This window comes from Nelumbo nucifera, chromosome 1 (genome assembly GCF_055504915.1).
Source record: "Nelumbo nucifera cultivar China Antique chromosome 1, China Antique-T2T, whole genome shotgun sequence".
NCBI classification, from domain to species: domain Eukaryota; kingdom Viridiplantae; phylum Streptophyta; class Magnoliopsida; order Proteales; family Nelumbonaceae; genus Nelumbo; species Nelumbo nucifera.
In genome coordinates this window covers 141,668,787-141,686,194 of record NC_142649.1, presented here as the reverse complement: position 1 = coordinate 141,686,194, position 17,408 = coordinate 141,668,787, and positions in this window count along the sequence as shown.

Sequence of the window (17,408 nt, the reverse complement as noted above, 5' to 3'; positions counted from 1 at the left end):
GAATGGGTAAAGTAATTGTGTGGGAAAATTAAATAACCAAAATTAAAAGAATAACAAACTAAAGAAACAAGAGAAAATCAGTCTTACCGAATTCTGGTTCAAGGGTTCGGGTTGAATCGATTGACCATCGATCCTAGGTACACTTCAGCATTCTCACAATTCAAGCATTTAACCTTAGATTTATTAGGATAGCCATAATAAACCTTGTGTTTTCCTAATTCAGTTGGCCAAACCCAGCATTCGATCAACACTTATCACCACTCAACTGGGTACGATAGCGTTCCATGTTAAACAGTGATAGCATTAAGATTTGTTAAAACAGTTAAACCAAAATAACAATCATTGAGATAGCTGCAATTACCGAATCTTGTTCCATCGATTCCTTTAGATTGAATCATGTTAAAACATTGGTCAAAGGCTATCATGAACAATTGACCCCAAAAGATATCAACCTAATTGATACTTGCACCATTATTCGTGACAATTACGGATTACCAAAATCATGGATAGCAGTAGGAAAATCAACATTAATTCAGTTTGTCAGACTAATTAACATTAACATCCAATAAAAATATGCACAAGAATCAATGAATACTTGAATTAAAAAGCAAGAAAATAAATTAACTACAGAACCTCACAATGACACAATCGAACCTCCCCCCTTGAACCAGAAAAAGTAGCTTAACTACTCATGATCTACGCAATCTCCATGCCTTTCTTCTCCATAGCCGAACTGCTTTCTTGAGCTTCTTGGCCTCTTGATGATCTCTTGGATCTTGGAATGAGTGATGCTAGAGCTGGTTTGCCCCCCTCTTTATATAGCCAAAGGAGAGGGCTGTTTTCCAACTCCTTCTAGGAGATCATCTTATCTTTAGGGAGTCTTGATCTTTTTTGAACTAATCCTATCCAATCTCTTATCTAATGATCTAATCTCAATCTTTTTATCTCTCTAGGATTACATTCAAGACTTTAGATCTGATAAGACTCTATCCATGGAGATTACATTCGAAATTCGGACTCTTAACTCTTGAATTCGAGTTGAGCTGCTTTAAAACTTGGGCTGCTTCAAGGTACTTCTGCGAGTTGGGCTTAAGTTGTGAAATGGGCCCGCTACAAACTTGCTTCAAGGTACTTCAAGTGTCTGACACTTGGTTTCTTTCTGGTCCAAAGTTCATATGGAGTATTGGGAACCGATTTGGTTAGAACCCGATTCAGCACGTAAATCGCAGTCTCTAATGCGTAACCCCAAAACGATGTGGATAACTCTGAGTGTATGAGAAGCGACCGGACCATATCTAATAAGGTCCTATTCCTCCTCTCTGAAACACCGTTAAGTTGTGGTGTAGCAGGAGGAGCTAATTGTGATACTATCCCATTGTCCTTTAAGTAGTCCCTGAATTCGTGAGAGAGATATTTGCCACCTCGATCGGATCGAAGGGCTTTAATTTCTCTCCCTAACTGTTTCTCGACCTCTTGTCTAAACTCTTTGAACTTTTCAAAGGTTTCAGACTTGTGTCTCATTAGGTACACGTAACCATATCGTGAAAAATCATCTGTGAAGGTGATGAAATACACGTGTTGATTTCGTGTCCTAACACTCAGGGGACCACATACATCAGTATGTATTAGGTCAAGTGTGCCTGTACATCTTTCAGGCTTACCATTAAATGGTCGTTTCGTCATCTTGCCTTGTAGGCAAGGCTCACAAGTGGGAAGATCTTCTACAGCTAGAAAATCCAAAGGACCATCCTTTACCAACCTTGTGATTCGGTCAACACCGATGTGGCCAAGTCGGTAATGCCACAGACACGTGGGATTAACTGTATCACGGGCTCTCTTCTTGGGGTTTTCAACCGACGTAGTTTCGGTTATGTTAGTCTCTAGAGAAAGATGTAGAACATAGAGACCATTCTCTAGTTCCCCGTATTCGATGAATCTGTTATTTCTTTTAATAGTAATCGTATTACTAAAGAAGACAGAATAACCATTTGCACACAATTTTGAGACAGAAATCAAATTTCTTCTTAAATTTTATACATAAAGACAATCTTTCTGTACAATTATTCATTCTCTAAAATATAATTCCACGGTTCCTATGGCCGCGGCTGCAACAGTTGCACTAGTCCCCAAGTAGAGTGTGACTTCTCCTTCACTCAGCCTTCTGCTTACCTTGAACCCCTGCAGTGAGTTACACGCATGAGTTGAAGCCCCGGAGCCAATACACCAGGACGCAAAAGCAACCAACAAATTGGTTTCTATAACACAAGTTTCGAAATTACCTTTCTTGGATTCCAGGTAGGCAGGACAATTCCTTTTCCAGTGGCCGGTCTTCTTGCAAAAATGACAGGCATCTGATGCCTTGTCCTTCCTCTGTTTCTTGGGTTTGGCAGCCTTTTTCTGGGGCTTTCTCTTCACCTTCCTTTTCTTGCCCGATTTGCCAATTTCAACAAGCATGGCAATGGGCTCATCCTTTTTAATCAATTCTTTGGCCCTCTGCAACATATTGCTGAGTTCCTGCAAGCTGACGTTCAGCTTGTTCATGTTATAGTTCATGATGAATGGATTAAAGGATGGAGGCAGAGAGTTGAGAATAGCATCGATCTGAGTTACCAGATCCAGCCCGGATGCAAGAGCCTCTAGTTCATTGATATAGCCCATCATCCGGAGACAATGGTCGTGAACTTGTTGGCCCTTGGTCATCTGCGCGGTCATGAACTATTTCAAGACCTTCAGCCGAGTAGAACGATTCTGCTCTTCGTACATTGTCCAAAGACTGTCCAATATGTCCTTAGCAAGTTCGATCTGATCGACCTGCCTCTGAATTGGATTGTCTAAAGAGGCAATGATATAGCAGCGGGCAAGGGAGTTTTTCTCCTCCCATTCTTGGTATTCTCTTCTTCGGGCCTCAGAAGCCCTATCCCCCGGACGATCCGGGGCAGGATTCTTGGCTACCTTGTCCAATTTCTCAGAGGTTAAGACCAACATAAGGTTCCTGTACCAGTCAGCATAGTTTGGGCCTTTCAACTTGTTGTCATCAAGTAGCTTTGCAAATGATCTGTTTGCCATTTTCTGATAAAAGAGCAAACATCAATCCACAACCTAATTTGGTTCATGTTCATTTCATAGATATGGATTTTAATCTACGATCCATTTCCATTTATTCATCTCTGAGATTTCCCTCATTTCTCAGTGACGGAGACTACGGGTTGTCTCTGGAAATGTGGGAAATCACATAGGGTGCATGAGGCCAACTGTTTCAGCTGCAAAAACCCCAACACCTTTCTGTGAAGGATCATATCCACTCATCATATGAGTTTTCCCTTTGGCCTCTGTCAGACAAGGTTCAGAGCCGTTTTCAGGTAAACCTTTCTGTCCAGTGAGTGCTTACCCATCATATTCGTGAACGCCAAGGTACCGTGAGAGAGTTCCCATTTTCTGGTGAAGCCCCTCCCACATCGGTCTATGACGCCCCTATCATCTTACGAAACACTTAGACAAGCCCAACAGCAAATGGATAGCCCATTTTCTGGTGCGTTTCCTCATTACTGAAGGACCCATCCTCGTGCTAATGATGGAAGGCCTTTAGAGAGTTCATCATATGAATCTCTCTATCACATGCACTCGTATCATCTGGAGGGAACAGATAATTACGCCCTAGTTCCATCTTTAGGTCAAACCAAAGTGGCTCCCACTGACTTTCATAAAGCCAGATTTTGGTGGGCCTAAATCGGCTAGGGTTCCGCACGAGACCACGTGATGAGGTGTGGGGCCCACCACTGAGGGAGGTCATCCAATGACCAAAAGGGACACCATGGCAATGATGTGCATTCAGCCATGGTGTGCGAAAGAGCCACTGTCGATTGATCATGGGCCAAGTACTTATGGCCCATGTACGTAGCACATCACACATCCATACATCACATGCAGGGATAAATTGATCCAATTAATTAATTATCTGTAAAGCCCATTTGAAGCCCATCCATAATATTAACCATTAATATTATCTAGGTATATGGGCCGAACGGTTCAACCCATATAGCTTTATGTGTTAAGTGGGCTTTTAGCAGTTTTAACTATTTAAAACTGGGCCTTTACAGGTTGGGCCGAATTAACCATTTAATTAAATATCAATCCTTAGGCCCATTAGTGGGAAAATTAGGGCTGACTTTCAGCCTTGATTAAACCCTAGATTCGGTCCAAACAGTTTGAACCAATCTTGGTTCGAATGGGTCTAGAGTTTGATCTTTAATTAAATCTTTAATTCAAGAAAATAATCTGAAATTAATTACTGATAAAAGAAAAACAACAATCAGTAAATCAGGGCTGTTCGCACAACCCATCCTGCAAAACAGAGGTTAGATCACAGAATGCAGTTTCACAAACTGCAAATCGCAGATAGCGATTCTCCCATCTGCGAAATCTTCTTCTCTGCGAAATCTCCCTTTCTGCGCCGCCATCTTCGATCCAATATTAAAATAAATAGAAATCCTATTTCAATTAATAATTACATCAGGTTCCCTGCGCAAACCAAGATTTCGATCTCCTCTTGTACGAACAGCCCATAAATCAAGAAAATCATAAAGAACAATTCTAAATAATAATCAGATTTATATAAAATTAATTTCAGATTATTCGCCCATTAATTTTGGGAACAAATTTCCCAAAACCCACATCTGCGCAAATTGGGTAGAACACCTTCTGCCCAATTGCGCAGGTTCAGATCTGAAACAAACTGGTTCAAGATTTGAACCTGGGCTCTGATACCACTGAAGGGACCGAGAGATCCATCCTATGGACGCCCAAAGATTGCGGAATAAGGGGCGAATTTCAGAAAATTTTCTCTCCCTTCAGCTGGGAATCGTATTCCCTATATAGAAAATCATATTTTCAAGGATCAATCTTGAACCATAAACTGAACCAGATCTGAACCAAAAGGAGTGGGAGAGGATTATACCTGATACGGAGAAATACTATCTCCCAATGGAGGTGTTCATGCCCAAGGAAGGATCCAAAGACTGCTCCCACTGAAGATGGCGCAGTGCAGGATGGAGCAGAATCAGCAACGTTCTTCAAAAGAACTTGACCCTTCGCAAGAATCAACTGGACGGCTTGTGAGTACAGCTCCAATCAATCTTTTCCCAAAAGATTGAAATCAAGATCCAATCTTGATTGCTCCCAAGAACTGGAGATCGAACTGAAGGAATGGCAATGGCAGGAAGGTGGCGGCAGAAGAGAATTCGCAGTATGCAGGAAATCTCTCAATCTCTCTTTCTTTTAAAGAGAAGAATGCTATTGATGTTGTTGTTGTGTTTTTCAAGGCTGCCGCCCCCTTCCCCTTTTATAATCTTAAAGGGATCAGCTCCTAATCAGATTAGGAGTTGCTAATCCAAATCATATTTGGGTTAGAAGTCCCTTAGTGATAAGGGATAATCCTTATCTTATCTGCAGATCAGATCAGCTGTCTCCTAATCTAATTAGGAGGTTTCCAGATCTAAATCTTATTTAGATCTTGGACTCTCTGAGTGGATAGGGTCTAAGCCCAATCCTTTTAGCTGACCCACTTCAGAATTCGCCCCCTTTAGATGACTGATCAAATCAGCCCAGTTCGAAATGGGCTTAAGGCCCATTTAAGGTTATGTACTCAAAAACCTTCCAAATTGCTGCCCAGTTGGGCTTCCTTGTATGGCGTGGGACCCAAGCATTGATCTACACATCAGCCACATGGGTTCAGCCCAGCCTTTGTTACAAGGCCTGGCCGAATGCACTGCTGAAGACAGTGTACCCCCTGAAACCCATCAAATGGGCTCTATGGGCTCAACACTTACACTAAGTGGTCCCTGGGCCAAGCCACCTTGTAACACCCAGGGACTGTGGGCAAATGCTAGATTAGCCCATCAGGTGTTATCCTCAATGGTCTTACACTTAACCTCTCAGCCCATAATGATCATACACTGCCCGACAAGAGAGGACCTCTCCCTCGGCTGCAAGGAACAGTGTTGCACTCTCCACTTATATGGATCCCGGGAATTAAAACCTTCTTGCAAACATTTTAGAAACCATATATATTCTTTTATATCTTATATAAAATATATTTTGCAAAACAAATCTCAACGGTTGAAATCGGCAGCCGGCAGTCTTGGTTTCCATCAGTGAGAGTGCATCCCCGATCATTACCTTTGTCCGACAAAGGGGCTGATCCTGTCACTATGATCACCCACTCAGATGAATTCTCGGACTGTCCCAACATACCCAGGTTTTGATCCCCGCTAGGGATCTCACTGATTGGTACATCAAAGATATTCCAATCCGACACCTAGTGCAGTATCATAATCGAGTCTAGGGGTCGGGTGTAACTTTCCAGTTTTGCCCATCAATCTCCAAGGTCCAGGGCAATACTGGAAATCTGGTCCAATTCAAAGATTCAATTAATCCTACACTGTATGTGCCTAGGGTCTCACCCTGGCAGCTAAGACAGGCCACCCCAACCGACTTGGTGGCACCACAGTGTCAGCCTTGTCAGGATAGGTCTCCCCAGACCGACCCACCGGCTGTGAACATTCTAAACTAACACGAATCTCATTAAGTGTCCAGTTTAAGGGTATTACCCAGAAACATACCATGGGAACTTGAATCAAATATGTATTTTTATTCATTTACAATAAACTCATAAAGTACATCATTCTGATTGAACCTAAGGGCATACAAAACTGTCTAACAGTCAAGATCAAATCTTGACTTTTCCACAACTGGAGGTCGAACTGGCAAACAGGACGGAAAGAATAGGGAGGCGGCAAGAGAGTATTCGCAGGGTGCAGAATACTAATTGTATGTGTGCTAAAGGCTGCCGCCCCCTCCTTCTTTTGTTATGTTAGACAGTTTTGTATGCTCTTAGCTTCAATCAAGAATGATGTACTTTATGAGTTTATTGTAAATGAATAAAAGTGCATATTTGATTCATGTTCCCTTGGTATGTTTCTATATAATACCCTTAAACTGGACACTTAATGAGACTCGTGTTAGTTTAGAATATTCACAGCCAGTGGATCGGTCTGGGGAGACCTATCCTGACAAGAGTGACACTGTAGTGCCACCAAGTCGGTTGGGGAGGCCTGTCTCAGCTGCCAGGGTGAGACCCTAGGCACATACAGTGTAGGATTAATAGAACCTTTGAACCGGACCAGATTTCCAGTATTGCCCTGGACCTTGGAGATAGATGGGCAAAACTGGAAAGTTACACCCGACCCCTAGACTCGATTATGATACTGCACTAGGTGTCGGATTGGGCTGTATTGGGCCACCCTATTTAGAGATCCTACTTGTTTTGTAAAAACTGTGAAAGATGTCAACAAATAGGTACACTATCTCGCAGGAATGAGATGCCCCAAACCCCCATTCTTATATGTGAAATATTTGATGTTTGGGGCATTGATTTCATGTGACCCTTTCCCCCCTCTTGTGGTTTTCTTACATACTTTTGGCAGTCGATTATGTCTCAAAATGGGTGGAAGCCAAAGCCACCAAAACTGATGATTCTAAATGTGTTGTAGGGTTTATAAAGTCTAACATCTTCAGCAGGTTTGGCATTCCTCGAGCCATCATAAGCAATTAGGGGACCCATTTTTTCAATAGAACAGTTGAAGCCTTTTTGAGAAGATATGGGGTGCATCACCGAATTGCCACTGCTTATCATCCCTAGACTAACGGGCAAGCTGAAATTTCCAATAGAGAGGTAAAGTCCATCATGGAAAAGACGGTGAATCCAGGAAGGAAGGATTGGAACCTACGTCTAGATGATGCTCTCTGGGCATATCGGACAGCTTACAAGACCCCAATAGGTATGTCCCCTTACAGGTTAATTTTTGGAAAATCTTGCAACTTGCCGTTGGAAATTGAACATAGGGCCTATTGGGCAATCAAGCAATGCAACATGAATATGGAAGAAGCAGGGAAGGAAAGGAAGCTCCAGTTGCAAGAGCTGGAAGAGTTGAGGTTAGTGGCATACGAGAATTCAAGAATCTACAAAGAAAAGAGCAAATCGTTCCATGACAATGCACTCTTAAGAAAACAATTTAAAATTGGACAAAAGGTCTTATTGTATAATTCTCGACTTCAACTCATGCCAGGTAAACTGCGTTCCAGGTGGATGGGTCCGTTTACTATGACTAATGTTTTTCCCTATGGTGCAGTAGAGATTAAAAGTCTCGACACAGGTAAGATCTTCAAGGTGAATTGACATCGATTGAAGTTGTTCCACGAGGATGCAAATGTCCCCTCTATGGTAGACATCTCGTTGGACATTCCACGGTATTCATTGGATTAAAGGAGCAAAAAGAGGACGTCGACCATAACGATGTTAAACAATTGCGCTTCTGGGAGGCAACCCATTATGTTTAGTTAATTTTGTTATTTGGTTTGATGTTTGTGTTTAGCAGGAACCTCAAAAAGTGAACAGGGAAGTACCCCCAAATCCTTCTACTTTATGCATAATCACATACATTGGGGACAATGTATAACTTAAGTGTGGGGGGATTAGGGAAATCTGATGGAAATTTGGGATACCTTACCGTCTTGAAATTTCTGCTCCCAGAAACTTATCCTTGAACGATTTCAACTTATCAGGAATCATGTGCTTAGGCTGAATATATAAGATAGGATGCAAGCATGACTAACTGAATCTTTCTTGGCTTCATATGGTACCTCATGATTTTAATCGATCAATAGGCAAGATGCATAAGGGTTTGATTGATTTTCACATAATTATCTGTCAAACATGGGTTGATTATTCTAGAACTTGCTGTGTTAGGCCTATAGAGACCATGATCAATGAATTCATGGATCAGGCAGTGAAACCCTGTGATTCTTGTGCAAAAAAAAAAAAAAAGGGGAGTTTGAAAATAAAATCATGACTAATGTGAGATGGAGCATAAAATGCACTCACATATAGAAACAAAAACAAGTGTGAGATGGAGCATAAAATGCACTCACATCTAGAAATGAAAGCAAGTGTGAGATGGAGCATAAAATGCACTCACATCTTGAAAAGAAGGCAAGGGTGAGATAGAGCATAAAATGCACTCACCTAGAACCCCAACCCCGTTATCACCTTCAGATCCTTGGAATTCACACTAAGTGGGGGAGATGTGATACATAGCAAGCTTATGGAAATAACCACACCTTGTTTTGATTCAAAGAAAAGTAATTGCATCTGGCTGAATTGGTTTGTTAAAAGCAATGAGCACCCGTGCAGTCCAAGGAGTTTCAGCCCTGGAAGGCTTGTCTCCTTGACTATCGATTTAACTTGGGACCATGAGGAATGGTGATTTGCGATCACTGTAGGACAAGAAAAAGGGGAGAAAGAGATGAAAAGGGAAAGGTTACCAAGGCTAGACTAAAGCATGTAATGAACCAGGCCCCATGTAGAGAAAAAGGAAGATTGAAAATCAGCAGTTGGTTTCTTTTGTGTTACTTGAGTTTTTGCTATGTCCGAGGACGGGCAAAGTTTAAGTGTGGGGGGATTTGATGAGACCAAAAGGAACCCTATTTTTATCCCCTAATATTCACAATTTTACATTTATTTAGCACTTAAATGGACTCATTACTCTTGTATTTCGATTCAGGGCAATAAAAAAGGCAATTGGAATGAAACAGGCCAATTCAAGTGATTTTGCACAGTTTCGGTGACAGTCAGTGATCTGGGCTTAATTCACAATTCCGGACTCCGAATTGGGCAATTCAAGAAGCATTAGAAAGAAGAAAGAAAGGCCCACAACTTTCATGTGTTGGGATTTGACTGATTCGGTCCGCATCGAGTACGAAACTGGGCCCATAGTCGGAGCAAGTTTGCAGCCAGGCCCATTTAACAGCTGAAGCCCAACTCGCAGAAGAACCTGGAAGCAGCCCAAGTAGCAGAGAATGTAATCTCCCAAGAGGGAGAGAGTGTTAGACAGTTTTGTATGCCCTTAGCTTCAATCAGAATGATGTACTTTATGAGTTTATTGTAGATGAATAAAGATACATATTTGATTCATGTTCCCAAGTAGCAGAGAATGTAATCTGTGGGTCGGTCTGGGGAGACCTATCCTAACAAGGCTAACACTGTGGTGCCACCAAGTCGGTTGGGGTGGCCTGTCTCAGCTGCCAGGGTGAGACCCCACGCACATACAGGGTAGGATTAATTGAATCTTTGAACTGGACCAGATTTCCAGTATTGCCCTGGACCTTGGAGATTGATGGGCAAAACTAGAAAGTTGCACCCGACCCCTAGAATCGATTATGATACTGCACTAGGTGTCGGATTGGGCTATCTTTGATGTACCAATCAGTGAGATCCTTAGCGGGGGTCAAAAAATGGGTATGTTGGGACAGTCCGAGAATTCATCTGAGTGGGTGATCATAGTGACAGGATCAGCCCCTTTGTCGGACAAAGGTAATGATCGGGGATGCACTCTCACTGATGGAAACCAAGACTGCCGGCAGCCGATTTCCACTGTTGAGATTTGTTTTGCAAAATATATTTTATATAAGATATAAAAGTATATATATGGTTTCTAAAATGTTTGCAAAAGGTTTTAATTCCCGGGATCCATATGAGTGGAGAGTGCAACACTGTTCCTTGCAGCCGAGGGAGAGGTCCTCTCTTGTCGGGCAGTGTATGATCATTATGGGCTGAGAGGTTAAGTGTATGATGTATGGATGTGTGATGTGCTACGTACATGGGCCATAAGTACTTGGCCCATGCTCAATCGATAGTGTCTCTTTCGCACACCATGGCTGAATGCACATCATTGCCATGGTGTCCCTTTTGGTCATTGGATGACCTCCCTCAGTGGTGGGCCCCACACCACATCATGAGGTCTCGTGCGGAACCCTAGCCAATTTAGGCCCACCAAAATCTGGCTTTATGAAAGTTAGTGGGAGCCACTTTGGTTTGACCTAAAGATGGAACTAGAGCGTAATTATCTGTTCCCTCCAGATAATATGAGTGCAAGTGATAGGGAGATTCACATGATGAACTCTCTAAAGGCCTTCAATCATTAGCACGAGGATGGGTCCTTCAGTAATGAGGAAACGCACCAGAAAATGGGCTATCCATTTGCTGTTGGGCTTGTCTAAGTGTTTCATAAGATGATAGGGGCGTCATAGACCGATGTGGGAGGGGCTTCACCAGAAAATGGGAACTCTCTCACGGTACCTTGGGATTCACGAATAAGATGGGTAAGCACTCACTAGACAGAAAGGTTTACCTGAAAACGGCTCTGAACCTTGTCTGACAGAGGCCAAAGGGAAAACTCATATGATGAGTGGATATGATCCTTCACAGAAAGGTGGTGGGATTATGCAGCTGAAACAGTTGGCCTCATGCACCCTATGTTATTTCCCACATTTCCAGAGACAACCCGTAGTCTCTGTCACTGAGAAAGGAGGGAAATTTCAGAGACGAATAAATGGAAATGGATCGTAGATTAAAATCCATATCTATGAAATGAACATGAATCAAATTAGGTTGTGGACTGATGTTTGCTCTTTTATCAAAAAATGGCAAACGGATCAATTGCAAAGCTACTTTATGACAACAAGTTGAAAGGCCCAAACTATGCTGACTGGTACAAGAACCTTATGTTGGTCTTAACCTCTGAGAAATTGGACAAGGTAGCCAAGAATCCTGCCCCGGATCGTCTGGGGGATAGGGCTTCTGAGGCCCGAAGAAGAGAATACCAAGAATGGGAGGAGAAAAACTCCCTTGCCCGCTGCTATATCATTGCCTCCTTAGACAATCCAATTCAGAGGCAGTTCGATCAGATCAAACTTGCTAAGGACGTATTGGACAGTCTTAGGACAATGTACGAAGAGCAGAATCGTTCTACTCGGCAGAAGGTCTTGAAACAGTTCATGACCGCACAGATGACCAAGGGCCAACAAGTTCACGACCATTGTCTCCGGATGATGGGCTATATCAACGAACTAAAGAAGCTTGGATCCGGGCTGGATCTGGTAACTCAGATTGATGCTATTCTCAACTCTCTGCCTCCATCCTTTAATCCATTCATCATGAACTATAACATGAACAAGCTGAACGTCAGTTTGCAGGAACTCAGCAATATGTTGCAGAGGGCCGAAGAATTGATTAAAAAGGATGAGCCCATTGCCATGCTTGTTGAAACTGGCAAATCGGGCAAGAAAAGGAAGGCGAAGAGAAAGCCCCAGAAAAAAGCTGCCAAACCCAAGAAACAGAGGAAGGACAAGGCATCAGATGCCTGTCATTTTTGTAAGAAGACCGGCCACTGGAAAAGGAATTGTCCTGCCTACCTGGAATCCATGAAAGGTAATTTCGAAACTTGTGTTATAGAAACCAATTTGTTGGTAGCTTCTGCGTCCTAATGTATTGACTCCGGGCCTTCAACTCATGCGTGTAACTCACTGCAGGGTTTCAAGGTAAGCAGAAGGCTGAGTGAAGGAGAAGTCACACTCTACTTGGGGACTAGTGCAACAGTTGCAGCCGCGGCCATAGGAACCGTGGAATTATATTTTAGAGAAGGAATAATTGTATTGAAAGATTGTCTTTATGTACAAAATTTAAGAAGAAATTTGATTTCAGTCTAAAAACTGTGTGCAGATGGTTATTCTGTCTTCTTTAGTAATACGATTACTATTAAAAGAAACAACAGATTCATCGCATACGAGGAACTGAAGAACGGTCTCTATGTTCTAAATTCTTCTCTAGAAACTAATATAACCGAAACTATGTCGGCTCAAAACCCCAAGAAGAGAGCCCGTGATACAATTTATCCCACGTGTCTGTGGCATTACCGACTTGGCCACATCGGTGTTGACCGAATCACAAGGTTGGTAAAGGATGGTCCTTTGGATTTTCTAGCTGTAGAAGATCTTCCCACTTGTGAGCCTTGCCTACAAGGCAAGATGACGAAACGGCCTTTTAACAGTAAGCCTGAAAGATGTACAGGCACACTTGACCTAATACATACTGATGTATGTGGTCCCCTGAGTGTTAGGACACGAAATCAACACGTGTATTTCATCACCTTCACAGATGATTTTTCACGATATGGTTACGTGTACCTAATGAGACACAAGTCTGAATCCTTTGAAAAGTTCAAAGAGCTTAGACAGGAGGTCGAGAAAACAGTTAGGGAGAGAAATTAAAGCCCTTCATTCCGATCGAGGTGGCGAATATCTCTCTGACGAATTCAGGGACTACTTAAAGGACAATGGGATAGTATCACAGTTAACTCCTCCTGCTACCCCACAACTTAACGGTGTTTCAGAGAGGAGGAATAGGACCTTATTAGATATGGTCCGGTCGCTTCTCATACACTCAGAGTTACCCACATCCTTTTGGGGTTACGCATTAGAGACTGCGATTTACGTGCTGAATCGGGTTCCAACCAAATCGGTTCCCAATACTCCATACGAACTTTGGACCGGAAAGAAACCAAGTGTCAGACACTTGAAGATTTGGGGTTGTCCAGCACACGTTAAAAGAACGAGTGCAGACAAGTTGGAATCTAAGACCAGCCGTTGCCTATTTGTAGGCTACCCAAAAGGCTCTGTAGGTTACCTTTTCTATGACCCAAGTGAGCAGAAAGTGTTCTGCAGTCAAAATGCACAATTCTTGGAAACCGACTATATCCTGGACACCCATCGTCAGGAAGTTCTTCTTGAAGAGGAGAACTCAGGAGCAGTGGGAGATGTCCCACATGTTCCAGGTAGTGACCAACTCAGAAGATCCACTCGGGCATCCAGGCCACCAGTCCGTTATGGTTATGACCAGGATAGTTACCTGGTGGAAACCTTGACTAGTGAGGAGGATCCCGTGACTTACGCGGAAGCCATGTTGGACATAGATTCCCAGAAGTGGGTGGAGGCCATGAGGGCAAAGATGGACTCAATGGAGACCAATGGAGTCTGGACTCTAGTAGATCCGCCCTCTGGGTAAAGGCAATCGGTTGCAAATGGATTTACAAGAGGAAGAAGGGCCCCGATGGTAAAGTTGAGACCTTCAAGGCTCGTCTGGTGGCGAAAGGGTACACTCAGAAAGAGGGCATCGATTATGAGGAAACCTTTTCGCCTGTGGCCATGCTTAAATCCATTAGGATCCTGCTAGCTGTAGCAGCATACCATGATTATGAGATTTGGCAGATGGATGTCAAAACTGCATTCCTGAATGGAGATCTTACTGAAGATATCTATATGCAGCAGCCGCAAGGCTTCGTTGCTGCGGGTCAGGAAAACATGGTATGTAAACTTAACAGATCCATATATGGGCTTAAGCAAGCTTCTAGAAGTTGGAACATCCATTTTAACTCTACTGTCAAATCGTTTGACTTCGAGCAGAATCCGGATGAACCCTGTGTCTACAGGAAGTACAGTGGGGATAAGGTTACCTTCTTGGTTCTGTATGTAGATGACATTCTACTCATTGGGAATGATGTAGGAATGTTAACTACGGTGAAAGTATGGCTTTCGCAGCAATTCTCCATGAAAGATCTTGGAGAAGCCTCCAATATACTGGGTCTTCGACTCTATAGAGATAGATCGAAGCGGAGAATAGGATTATCCCAATCTGCTTACATTGACAAAATAGTCAAAAGATACAGCATGGAAAACTCCAAGAAAGGAAAGGTTCCTTTAAGGCACGGAGTCACTCTCTCCAAGAAGATGTCTCCCAAGACTTCTGAGGAGATTGATGGCATGAAAGATGTTCCCTATGCCTCTGCCGTAGGGAGCATCATGTATGCCATGCTGTGCACTCGTCCTGACATTGCTCAGGCAGAGAGTGTAGTAAGCAGATTTCAGGCCAACCCAGGGCAGGGGCATTGGACTGCTGTGAGTTTTGTATGCCCTTAGCTTCAATCAGAATGATGTATTTTATGAGTTTATTGTAAATGAATAAAAGTGCATATTTGATTCATGTTCCCTTGGTATGTTTCTGTGTAATACCCTGAAACTGAACACTTAATGAGACACGTGTTAGTTTAGAATGTTCACAGCCAGTGGATCGGTCTGGGGAGACCTATCCAGACAAGGTTGACACTGTGGTGCCACCAAGTCGGTTGGGGTGGCCTGTCTCAGCTGCCAGGGTGAGACCCTAGGCACATACAGTGTAGGATTAATTGAATCTTTGAACTAGACCAAATTTCCAGTATTGCCCTGGACCTTGGAGATTGATGGCAAAACTGGAATGTTACACCCGACCCCTAGACTCGATTATGATACTACACTAGATGTCGGATTGGGCTGTCTTTGATATACCAATCAGTGAGATCCTTAGCGAGGGTCAAAACCTGGGTATGTTGGGACAGTCCGAGAATTCATCTGAGTGGGTGATCATAGTGAAAGGATCAGCCCCTTTGTCGGACAAAGGTAATGATCGGGGATGCACTCTCTGATGGAAACCAAGACTACCGGCAGCCGATTTCAACCATTGAGATTTGTTTTTGCAAAGTATATTTTATATGAGATATAAAAGTATATATTATGGTTTCTAAAATATTTGCAAAAGGTTTTAATTCCCGGGATCCATATAAGTAGAGAGTGCAACACTGTTCCTTGCAGCCGAGGGAGAGGTCCTCTCTTGTCGGGCAGTGTATGATCATTATGGGCTGAGAGGTTAAGTGTAAGACCATTGAGAATAATACCTGATGGGCTAATCTTGCATCTACCCACAGTCCCTGGGTGTTACAAGGTGGCTTGGCCCTGGGACCACTTAGGATAAGTGTTGGGCCAATAGAGCCCATTAGATGGGATTCAGGGGGTGCACTGTCCATAACAGAGTATTCGGCCAGGCCTTGTAACAAAGGTTGGGCTGAACCCATGTGGCTGATGTGTAGATCAATGTTTGGGTCCCACGCCATACAAGGAAGCCCAACTGGGCAGCAGTTCGGAAGGCTAATTGTGTACATAAACTTAAATGGGCCTTAAGCCCATTTCGAACTGGGCTGATTTGATCAGTCAATTATAGGGGGCGAATTCTGAGGTGGATCAGCTGATAGGATTGGGTTTAGACCCTATCCACTTAGAGAGTCCAAGATCTAAATGAGATTTAGATCTAGAAACCTCCTAATTAGATTAGGAGATGGCTGATCTGATCTGCAGATAAGATAAGGATTATCCCTTATCACTGAAAGGGACTTCTAACCCAAATATGATTTGGATTAGCAACTCCTAATGTGATTAGGAGCTGATCCCTTTAAGATTATGAAAGAAGAAAGGGACGAAGATAATTTTGTGATTGATGTTCAATTCTCTTCAGAGCTAAAAATCACAGAAAGAGAGATTTTCTGTACCCTGCGAATTCTCTCCTGCCGCCTCCTTCCTGCCGTCGCCATTCCCTTTAGTTCGATCTCCAGTTCTTGGGAGAAATCAAGATTTGATCTTGATTCCAATCTTTTGGGAAAAGATTGGTTAGAGTTGTACCCACAAACCATCCAGTTGATTCTTGCGAAGGGTCAAGTTCTTTTCGAAGAACGTTGTTGATTTTGCTCCATCCTTCACTGCGCCATCTTTAGTGGGAGCAGATTTTGGATCCTTCCTTGGGCGTGAACACCTCCATTGGGAGATATTGATTCTCTGTATCAGGTATATCCTCACTCCTACTTCTTTTGGTTCATATATGATTTGGTTCTTGATTCAAGATTGATCATTGAAAATATGCTTTCTGAAATAGGGAATTCGATTCCCTGCAAAGATGGGAGAAATTTTTTTTGAAATTCGCCCTATCCATTCCACAAGATTTGGGCGTCCATGGGATGGGTATCCCATCCCTTCAAGTGGTCCTTTGGCCAAGCCACCTTGTAACACCCAGGGACTGTGGGCAGATGCAAGATTAGCCCATCAGGTATTATCCTCAATGGTCTTACACTTAACCTCTCAGCCCATAATCATCATACACTACCCGACAAGAGAGGACCTCTCCCTCGGCTGCAAGGAACAGTGTTGCACTCACTATTTATATGGATCCCAGGAATTAAAACATTTTGCAAACATTTTAGAAACCATAATATATATATACTTTTATATCTCATATAAAATATACTTTGCAAAATAAATCTCAACGGTTGAAATTGGCTGCCGGCAGTCTTGGTTTTCATCAGTGAGAGTGCATCCCCTATCATTACCTTTGTCCGACAAAGGGGCTGATCCTGTCACTATGATCACCCATTCAGATGAATTCTCGAACTGTCCCAATATACTCAGGTTTTGACCCCCGCTAAGGATCTCACTGATTGGTACATCAAAGACAGCCCAATCCGACACCTAGTGCAGTATCATAATCGAGTCTAGGGGTCGGGTGTAACATTCCAGTTTTGCCATCAATCTCCAAGGTCCAGGGCAATACTGGAAATCTGGTCTAGTTCAAAGATTCAATTAATCCTACACTGTATGTGCCT